Source organism: Canis lupus, chromosome X, assembly GCF_003254725.2.
Source record: "Canis lupus dingo isolate Sandy chromosome X, ASM325472v2, whole genome shotgun sequence".
In the NCBI taxonomy this organism is placed as follows: domain Eukaryota; kingdom Metazoa; phylum Chordata; class Mammalia; order Carnivora; family Canidae; genus Canis; species Canis lupus.
This window is the reverse complement of record NC_064281.1, coordinates 28,491,111-28,501,490: the sequence shown is the minus strand read 5'-3', so window position 1 is coordinate 28,501,490 and position 10,380 is coordinate 28,491,111. Positions and strand designations below refer to the sequence as shown.

Genomic DNA, 10,380 nt, shown 5'->3' with positions numbered 1-10,380 from the left:
TTATAATAAAACATAGCTCTACCTCTAAAGTACTGCTTTATTTTCTTTTAATATCTTATTGATTTAGTCATATAAACAAATATTGACATCTGTGATTTTAAATATATCCCCTGTGTGTCCTCCAAGGATGTATAGTCTCATTTTTTTAATTTATGAAGACCTAAAAATAATGACAAGAAAAAATAACAAGGCTCTGATTTATTTAGAATTAATGTTCAGTTGAATATTTCATGTTGATTTGCTCTTGAATTACATCCTGAATTTGTGTGACTTTGTAGAATATGTTTTGGAATATATATTTTCCTTTCTTAGTATTGCTTTTGTTATTCATTCGATGTTTATTAGCAAATGTTAGAATAAGCTAGGTGTTCTGTAGACCTATTTATGTAAAGCTTGTTGCCATGGTAACTAAGTGCTTCTCATTTAGAAAATAGACCAAATAAGGGGGGACAAAGGTGGGGTTAGGGTGCTGGAGAGAAAGGGTATCTAACTGCCCAAGGAATCTTTGGCCCTGTTAAGAAAGAGTCTGTTTGCTAGGGAGTAGAAAGGGAAAAATGGAGAAATAATTCTCCAGCCTCACAGTAATTGCTAGTTGCTATTCTTGGGTCAACTTATTAAAGAATCAGTAATGTGGCAAAAATAAATGAGCTTGTCTTAAGGTTTCATAATACTTAGTGATATACTTGGTCTCATCTGTTTGCCACGTAAACTGCTCAAAAAAGGAATGGATGTTAAGAATTGAACAAAACCCGTTATTCTTTGTCACCATATATGAACATCAACCCAATATCATTGTAACATTTAAGAAAGGTAAAGTAAAATCTCTTAACTTTTTTCAGTGATATTTTTAATAAAGAGATTTCATTCGTTCTTAATTAACTTCTAAATTGGTGGCAAGTTATTAATGTAGAAAAAATAAGTGTTGCCTGTTAGAATGTATTTTGACATTTGAAATGAAATACTTTAATTTGGTAATGCAGTCATAAAGGAATTATAAAAGCTGAGATAATTATTTGATTGAAATTTTCTCAAGCAGTGAAATCAAATGCATGGCAAGAAATGGGTTGTTTCCTTCGGCATACATGATAGGACCATCATGATGTAGTTAATTCTTATAAAGTGGCAGTTGAAGCAAGTCAATGATTCCTTCCTATAGCAAATGTCTTTTTGTAAAATGTATAAGGAGAGGTCATGGCATCATTAGTGTGAGGAAAATAATCATCAGGAACCCATTACAGGGTTACCTAACAGGTACTAACTTTATTTTTCCATGGATATTTTTTCTTCCTTCTTCATATGTAGATGAGTTAGAATTTGAAGCTATTTGTGGTTTTGAGTATTGATCCAAAAAGATTTTTAGAGAGTTCAGTATATTGATGTGATCCTTATAAATGAAAGCATCAGTAAATAATTTGCTACTGTAGAATGACTTTTAAATATTCAAGACAGTGAGTATTCAGAATACGAAATGTACTGTGCTTTGTTTTACTAGTCCTTTTTTCTTGACTCTGTCAATTAAGGTTATGAAATTTCTGCAGATATAATTGGTTGTTAACAGTTTATCTTAGCCAATAAATATTTGTTAGGTATTTGTTTTTTTTAACTGTAATAAATGTATTAAGAACTCATTATCAGAGTTTTTGTTTGGTAAGTAATTAACACACACACACACACACACACACACACACATGTATATGTGTTTCTCAGAGATTACTCCCTCTCTTGATTTTAAATCTTTATGACAGAACTGAGAGAATTTGTAGTAACAAATTTAAAACTTAAAAAATAAAATATTAAATACTTTACAGATATGGGGAGAACTAGGAAACCACATGATTAATATAATTACAATGTTGGTAGATATAATATCTAATATATTCCCAATATATTTACACAATTTAAATAGGACTTGAGAAAAATTTGTAACATTGAATGTCTATATGGAAACTGGATTGTTTATGCCTCTTTTTGTCATTATTAAATATTTTCTGGAAAATTTTCACTTGATACATGATAGTGAAATACATTTCTCAGTGCCGGTATGAGATTCTGTTAGGTCAAGTGTATCCGTTATATAAAAATTGCAGACAAACACGTTTTGGTATATCCAGGCACATTTTCTTCTCTCTTACATCAACTCCATGCGGCTCTTAGCAACAATAAAGGGCAACTACCATCTAAATAGAGGCACAAGGATGTACCTCATAATCAGGTACGCTTGCATAGTGCCATGGCACAGGAAGGGCAAGATTGAGAATGAAGTAAATAAATTCAGCCTATTTTGTTGGTCAAAGCAAATTGTGCTGTCTTGCTAACTAACTTTAATCTCTTGTGGTTTTAGGAGGAGGAAAGCTGGAGGTCATGGGAGAATCAGTACTGTCTCCTTATCAAACATCTTTGGTTTCAGTGAAACCATTTACAGTAACTTCCAGTAGAATGGACATTAATTTTATCTGTGCTTTTTAAAATTCTGTATTAATTTATTCGAGAGGGAGTGAGAGCAAGCAGGGGGCAGGCTGAGGGAGAGGGAGAATCACAAGAAGACTCCACGCTGAGTGCAGGGGCTGACCTGGGGCTCGATCTCACGACCCTGAGATCATGACCTGAGCCAAAACCAAGAGAAGGACTCTTAACTGACTGAGCCACCCAGGTGCCCCAATTGTATCTGTGTTTTAATTCATGTACTATTTAATGAAAGTAGCACTTGACATCATTTTTTTGAGTCTGAGTAGTTTTTGCTGAAGTAATAATGTAGAAGAACAAAATGTATGTAGGCTCTTTGGAGTGAACACAACAATCATTAACAGATTTTTTTAAAACATGGCATGGCCTACTTTGTTCTTCATGTGGAAATACCTATTAAATCACAAATGAAAAAAATAACAAATGAGTCAACCTGGGACTCGTGTTTTAGCAGCACTGCTGTATTCCACTTTCAACACAACAGAATGCATTTTATATTACAAATAATGGTATGGATAGAGAATGCCAGGAAGCACTGACACAGTTCCAAAGATGATACATAATCACTGTATGTACTATTGTATATTCAGTCAACTCTTGTAGACTGACTCTTAACAGAGCACTGATTTTAAAGTCAGACCTGACTGAATTGTTGCTTAATAATTCTGACCTTCGGTATGCTGCTAAAGCTCTCTGTATCTCAGAAGTTTCATCTGTAATATAGCAATAATGAGTTACTTGTGGTTACTGCAAAGATTAAACACAATGACATTTAAACCTTAGTCCTATGCCCCAGCACTAATATTTCCTATCATTTATTGATATAATTATTTTAATGAATATAAACCTGCAAGGATTCCTAAAACTGGAGTGCGTGAGTCCACTCAATATGTGTGAATAGGGAGATGAATCAGGCAGTACAATCCCTTCTCAGAAAATCTAGGACACATGAATGCTTCCAGCTGGCTGGGTGCTGAGTTTCTGGTGTTACATTGTCTTTGAAAAGACTTGCAAAGTAAAATCAAAATAAGGCAAGAATCTTATAAAAATCAGTCCTATGTTGTATTGATATTGAATTGTTATGTTGTACAACTGAAAATAATATAGTGTTATATGTTAATTATATTTCAAATAAAAATATCAGTTATATGAAGCTTTATGGTTCTCAGTTTCCCTCTTTATAGTGAAGGAATGGTTTAGGAAAAGTTACTTGGAATTCTATAAGTAAAAGAATAGTAAAATCTCTTAGACCTTTATTGTGGGTAACAGCAAGACCATTAATATGTTATTGGAAGACATAATTAATCATGGAAAATACTATTTACATATAGGTCTCTGATATGATCATCAACATCTTTTATTTGTGCTCATCTTCTGGGCAAGTGATTGTAACTGGTTAAGATAGGTTCCTTCCACTTCTATTTCCTTACTGAAAGTCCATCAAACAGTCTCTTTACTTATCTACTTTTTATTTATTTCCATTGTTTTATATTTCCACCTCCTTCATCCATAGTTAAATGAAAGTAAAGATGCTTTAACTTCTTATCTCCTAAAATAAATTGTAAATAACAATGCAAGGTTTAAGCATTTCCGAAAATCAAATGTATGAGTCATAAATGTTTAGTTTATTTTTGTTCTCTGTAGAGTTCTGTCTTCAACCTTATAAAATATGTAAAAAGTCAAAAATAAAAAATATTTATGTATCTATGTACTTGTTTTTGCTTTGAGTAAATTTAGACAGTTTGTTTCTATTCTGGGAGTTCAGAACCTCTTAAAGAAACATATTGCTTAACAATTTCATTTTTGTTAGTATTTTCCCTTTATTATGAACTGATTTTGGTTAAAATGTTTTATTGATATTAATATTTAGTCTGTAAGGAAGTTTCTGGGTTGGAAAAATATTCTCAGCATTTTAGCATAAAGGAATGGATTTTAGGTGTCACTGCAAATAATGTTGAATTACTTTGATTTTCTTTTTAGGTTGAGTCATTCTTCAAGAAAAATCTTTTGATAGGCAGTGACATCTACTAGAAAAGTGGCAAAATGCTGCTTGCATTTGATACACCAAATGAACAGAGTTAACTCTAGAGTATATGAATTGTACTCAGAGCAGCACTTGTCATAATATCACATTTTTCTCTATCTATTTCTCACTCCACACACCTTTATCCTAAACTGAGAAAGGCAAATATTTATTTAACATGCATTGACATTTCTTTGTCCTTCCATAACATTGGAAATTGAAATTCCAGGCTCAATATTATGAAACCTAGAAATTTTATACTTTAATTTTTAGGTTTTCTCTATGTTTATATGATATATATATATATATATATATATATGCATACATATATTTGTATATGTGTTTATACATGTATATGTATGAATTTGTGCATATACATGTATCTTCATAAATTTTAAAGGACAGTGGTGTAATTAGAAAGTGATGAGAGCTATTGGAAAGATTTAAGTTGTCATGGTATATAGATCAAATTTTTTTCTAAGATAATCTTGAGAAAATTCATGATAGAACTTATTTCATAGCTAAGTGGTGAAATTTCCTTGAAGGAGGGATTCTTTATCTTTTTTTCCCATTTAATTGAGATAAAATTGACCTCTAATATTGTGAATGTTTAGAGTGTGCACTGCACTGTGATGATTTGATGTGCGTATATATTGCAAAATGGTTACCACAGTAAGGTTAGTTAACATATCCATAACCTTACATAGTTAGATTTCTGTGTGTGTGGTGAGAACTTTAATGATTTACTTTCTTAGTACCTTTCCTATAAGCAATACAGTATTGTTAACTACAGTCACTATGCTGTACAATAATTCTCTAGAATGCATTCATCTTATAACTGGAAATTCTTACATGTAAAGAACCTTCCTTTTTCGCCTTCCTTCCCCACCCCTCAAGCCTAGCTACCAATAGTCTAATCTGTTTTTATGACTCCAGTGTTTTCAGATTCCACATATAGGTGAAATCATACAATATTGTCTTTCTCTGACTTTATTTCACTTAGTATAATTCCTTCATGGTTCATTCATGATGTTGGAAATGACAAGGTGTCCTTCTCTTTTATAAGGGTATATATATAAGAGTGTGTATATGTGTGTGTATATGAGTGATTGATTGACTGATTTTCTATATCCATTCATTTGTTGATGGACATTTGATTGTTTCCATGTCTTGGCTATTGTGAATAATGCTACAGTGAACATGGAAGGGCAGATAGTGGAATTGCTGGATCATACGATACTTCTCTTTAATATTTTTGAGAAATCTCCATACTGTTTCCTATAGTGGCTGCATTTGGTTTACATTCTACCAACTGTGAACAAAGTTCCCTTTTCCTTTACAACCTCAACCAGCACTTGTTATCCCTGTGTTTTTTGATAATGGTCATTCTAACCATTGATGTGAGATGTGAGATGTGAGGTGATATCTCATTGTGGTTTTGATTTACATTTCCCTGATGATTAGTGATACTGAGCATCTTTTCATGTACCTATTGGCCATTTCAGTATCTTTTTTGGAAAAATATCTGGGCTATTTGCCCATTTTTAATGGAATTATTTATTTTCCTATTGAGTTGTATAGGTTTCTTATATATTAACTACTAATCAGATATGTGGTTTGTAAATATTTTGTTTATTATGTCAGCTGCCTTTTCATTTTGTTATTTTTTTGCTGTGCAGAAGTGTTTTAGTTTGATGTAGTCCCACTTTATTTCCTTTTGTTGCTTGTGCTTTTCATGTCATATTGAAAAAAAAATTCCAAGACCAGTGCCAAGGAGCTCTACCCTGTATGTTTTCTTCTAGGAATTACATGGTTTCCAGTCTGACATTTAAGTGTCCGATCCATTTTGAGTTCACTTTTATGAATAGTTTAAGATAGGGATCCAGTTTCATTCTTTTGCATGTGCATATCCAGTTTGTTAGCACCATTTATTGAAAAGACTGTCCTTTCTCTAGCAAGTATTCTTGGTCCCCTTGTCAAATATGACTGGATCGCATATGAGTAGACTTGTTTTGGGGTTCTCAACTATATTCCATTGGTCTCTTTATCTGTTTTCCTGCCAGTACCATACTCTTTGGATTACTATAGCTTTGTAGTATAATTTGAAATCAGGTAATGAGATGCCCCCAGCTTTGTTTTTCTGCCTCTGGACTTCTTTGGCTGCTAAAGGTCTTTGTGGTTCCATATGAAATTTAAGATTGTGTTTTACACTTCTGGTTAAAAAATGCCATTGAGATTTTGATAGAAATTCCAGTTCATTAACCCTTATTGAATATAAGCAGACTATGAGATTAGGAGTTTCGCATATGTACTCATTTTATTTTCATAATGTGGGGTAAGCCGTATAATTGGGGGTTGAGAAATTATGTAATTTCTTCACGTGATAAAACTGGAGAGTATCTACTCTGTTCCAGGTACAGTGCTAGTCACTAGGAGTACATCAGTAAGCTAAACTGAGACAGAAGTACATTCCTGTTTTATGGCATTTTTATCTGGCTGAGTGTTATTTAAAAGAAGACAACTGATATTTATGGAAGGTTAGGTGGTAATAAATCCTTTAGAGAAAATCAAACAGTAAAGGAGAGGGTGACTCGAAAAATAAGGAGCTTTATTTTAAAGAATATTATCAAAAATTGGGTATTATTTAAGATAAGTAATGCTAACTGCCAAAATAAACATAGCTTTGAAATCCATTGGGTTTCTATAATCAAGTATTATCCGTCTAATTGCAGTGTGGTTGACTCTTCTCTACCTTCTAATTACACAATTTGTTAAACTTTGTCCCAAATTGTCACAGGAGAAGAGGAATAAAGGAGGTCCAGGGAAATGTACCGAAACACATGGAATATTTGATCATACCAATCATCTGTTCCAGAGAAGGCTTCATGAAGGAGATATTTGTATGAAGACTAAAATAATTTTCCAGATATATTTTAATGTGAAAGCATATAAAAAGAAAATATTAAGGGCCTTGGGGTCAGTCATCAGCATTATGTATTTCATTGAACTTTTTCACCAGAGCAAAACTCCTAATGATTTCAAATTGATGCATTATGTGTCTTCTGATAGAGATGGATACACTTGTTTCTAAAATGTGTCCTCTTAAGATTTTATATATGGCATTTACGTTTCCTAGCACAAAAATAATATTGCAAGGCAGAAGAGTAATCAAAAATAGAGAAAAAAGAGAAAAAGTATTAAATTTATTTAAAATGTTAAACTGCCACATGTTTCTTGTAATAGTCACTACCAAGGTGACTATGAAGAACTTTATCCTATGCAAAGGAAACACAGTGGAATATAGTTTATTGGTGGCATAATATAAGGAAAGTGTGCTACCCACACCCCTAAGTAGTCACTTCAACATTGAATCAACTTGTCATCTAAATGCAGTTAGATGGGATTTGTCCCAGAATTTATCATCCAATTTACTGACCAATTTTTGTAGACGTTGCAAATAATAAGACCACTTCTCTTATGGTACAGAATAATTAAAAACTAGTCATATTTGATTTATTCTTATTTTTTAATCAGTGCTTTAACTGGAGACACAAAATTAGATTATTTTTATAACAGTGAAAAGAACAGTAAAATACTCTTTCCCATCTCCCTGTTCCCCTCTGTCCTCCACCCGCAGAGGATTATAGATTTTAGAGGATATTCAGGTAACCATTGATTAGATAACCCTACCATTCCAAAGAATGTCAAAATAGATGCCTACATGGTTTGGAGAATGTGAAGAGACTGATTTCTGAGCACCTATTCTCTTCCAGTCAAAGTCTGTGCTGAGGGGGGGCAAAAGTAATGTGTGATGAGATCTCTAGTTTAATATTGAACTTTCTTTTAATTCAAATACTAAGTACTCCATGGGGTGGGCAGTGGCAAAAGTTTTGGGGATACAGCCACAGAATATTGACCTTTAAGTGAAGAAGCTCATGTCTACAATGTGAAAGGTCAGAGGGATATAAGGAATTAGAAAAGGTGGAGTGGGACACCTGGGTGGCTCAGTGGTTGAGGATCTACCTTCAGCTCAGGACGTGATCAGGTCTGGGGATCAAGTCCCACATGGGACTCACTGCGAGGAACTGCTTCTCCCTCTATGTCTCTACCTCTCTCTGTGTGTCTCTCATGAATAAATAAAATCTTTTTTTAAAAAAAGGAGTAATCTCTACAAATGACTGAGTTCGAGAAAGGAAAAGGCCTTCTAGTTTGTGTAATCAAGATAAATTTATTAAAAAAATTAAAAAACATCATTTGTTACTTTCAAAAAATATATCAAGTAGCATACAGAAACAAGGCAAATGATCTTGAAAAACAAATAGAATATTGCTAGATAAAAAGTAGAGAGGTAGAAATGCAGATACCTGCTCACTTGATTCATCTGTGGGAGAGAGTGCTTCCTTTTATTCATTGAAGACTTCAGTGCTTCATTCAGAGTACCTCTGGATTGAAGTACTGTCTCTAACTTTCTTGTTCACCTCATTTGCCCCTACTCCTAGGCAACCTGTACATTAGACTTCGGCTTTCGTACCACAAGTAATCTGGATTTTAGTTCACTCACTCTTCTGTCTCCCTTCATTCACAGAGCTAGATGATCAGGATAGAAAAGAGAAGAGACCAAGAAAGAATGTCATCTCAGATGAAGTCTCAAGCAGATCACTTACACTTGAAAGTCTGTCTTCTCAAAGCAAAGGAACGGGATGTTCGTTTTCTCATGTCATTTACTCATTGGCTAGTGGTATCTCAGGGAGGTGTGGGATATAAAACTCCCAGGTACTATTAGCTCTCCTCCTTCAGTGCCTAAGTAGAATCCTAAGAATGTCACAGAAGGGATGCTTTAGCAGCAGTATACATAGAAACTGGGGCATGGATTCACAGAGCTAGTAAAAGGCCATTCAAATTAGGATGTCAGTAACCCTACCTGCCTGACCAATTCCCTGGCTCAGAATAAATTTCAGTCTTCATCTCTGTCCCATTAATGTTGTTTGTATTTCCCTTGGTATCTAACATGTGCTGTTCTATATTATTATTCACCTGCTATATATAATGCTCATGATACTCAATTCCTTGAGGAGATGTTATCTTGAGTTAAATTACAGTAAAAACTTGACTTTGTATTATGTAGTGTATATTGTGCTGGGTGAGTGCATAGACCACAAGCAAGGGAGAGTAGCTGCTCTGGAGACTTTGCAGTTATGACTCTATCCCATTTGAAGTAAATAGGATGGATAGCATGGAGAAGAGCAAGAATATAGAGGTTTCAGTCTCAGCCATAATGCTGCATCTTGATTCTAATACTTTCTGTGTGACAACTGACAGGTCACCTGGTGCCATATTAGCAACCCATTTAAATCTCAGTTTTGTCATCTCTAAAAATGAATATTTTAATCCTTTTTAATGAGGCTTTTATAATGCTACTCCCACGTGCTACATAGCAGTTATTCAGGTAGTGTTCTTTCCTTCCCTTTAAATTCCTTTAAATATTGAGCACAGGCTTTGCACAAAATATATTCATAATGTCAATTATTAATTGCAGGAGAAGCTTGAGTAGAGAAACAGAGGATGTACAGAGCTCTGAGAATATTCAGTGAGGGGTGATTAACAGAGTTTGAGTAGAGAGGAAGATGTAAATATCAATATGAATATATGCCCACATATAAAATTTTCATAGAAGCTAAAACAAATGTAGAATGTAACATTCCAGAGCAGACTGTTTGCATTTAATTGGTTGTATTATGGAGAATCTTTTAAGTTCTTTCTGAAAAACAGTACAAAATCATGATAGAGTATGGTGATGTCTTTGAAAAGCTGGAGATGGTAGACCATTTGGTTCCTAGAGGTTCTCCAACATGATTTTTTTCTGCTGAGAAACAATATCAGAAGTGACTATGTCA

The 10,380-nt window shown here is 33.7% G+C and overlaps 1 long non-coding RNA gene across 2 annotated transcripts; it reads left to right on the top strand.

The window, feature by feature from the left end:
- The first annotated feature begins 442 nt into the window (after window positions 1–442).
- On the top strand, window positions 443–9,438 carry LOC112655809 (uncharacterized). Of its 2 annotated transcripts, none has more exons than XR_003133905.3 (3): window positions 443–810; window positions 7,284–7,386; window positions 9,072–9,438. It is a non-coding gene; the product is annotated as an uncharacterized LOC112655809 (long non-coding RNA). The 2 variants fall into 2 exon arrangements; XR_007409423.1 differs by having other exon boundaries at window positions 7,284–7,462.
- Window positions 9,439–10,380: the final 942 nt, after the last annotated feature.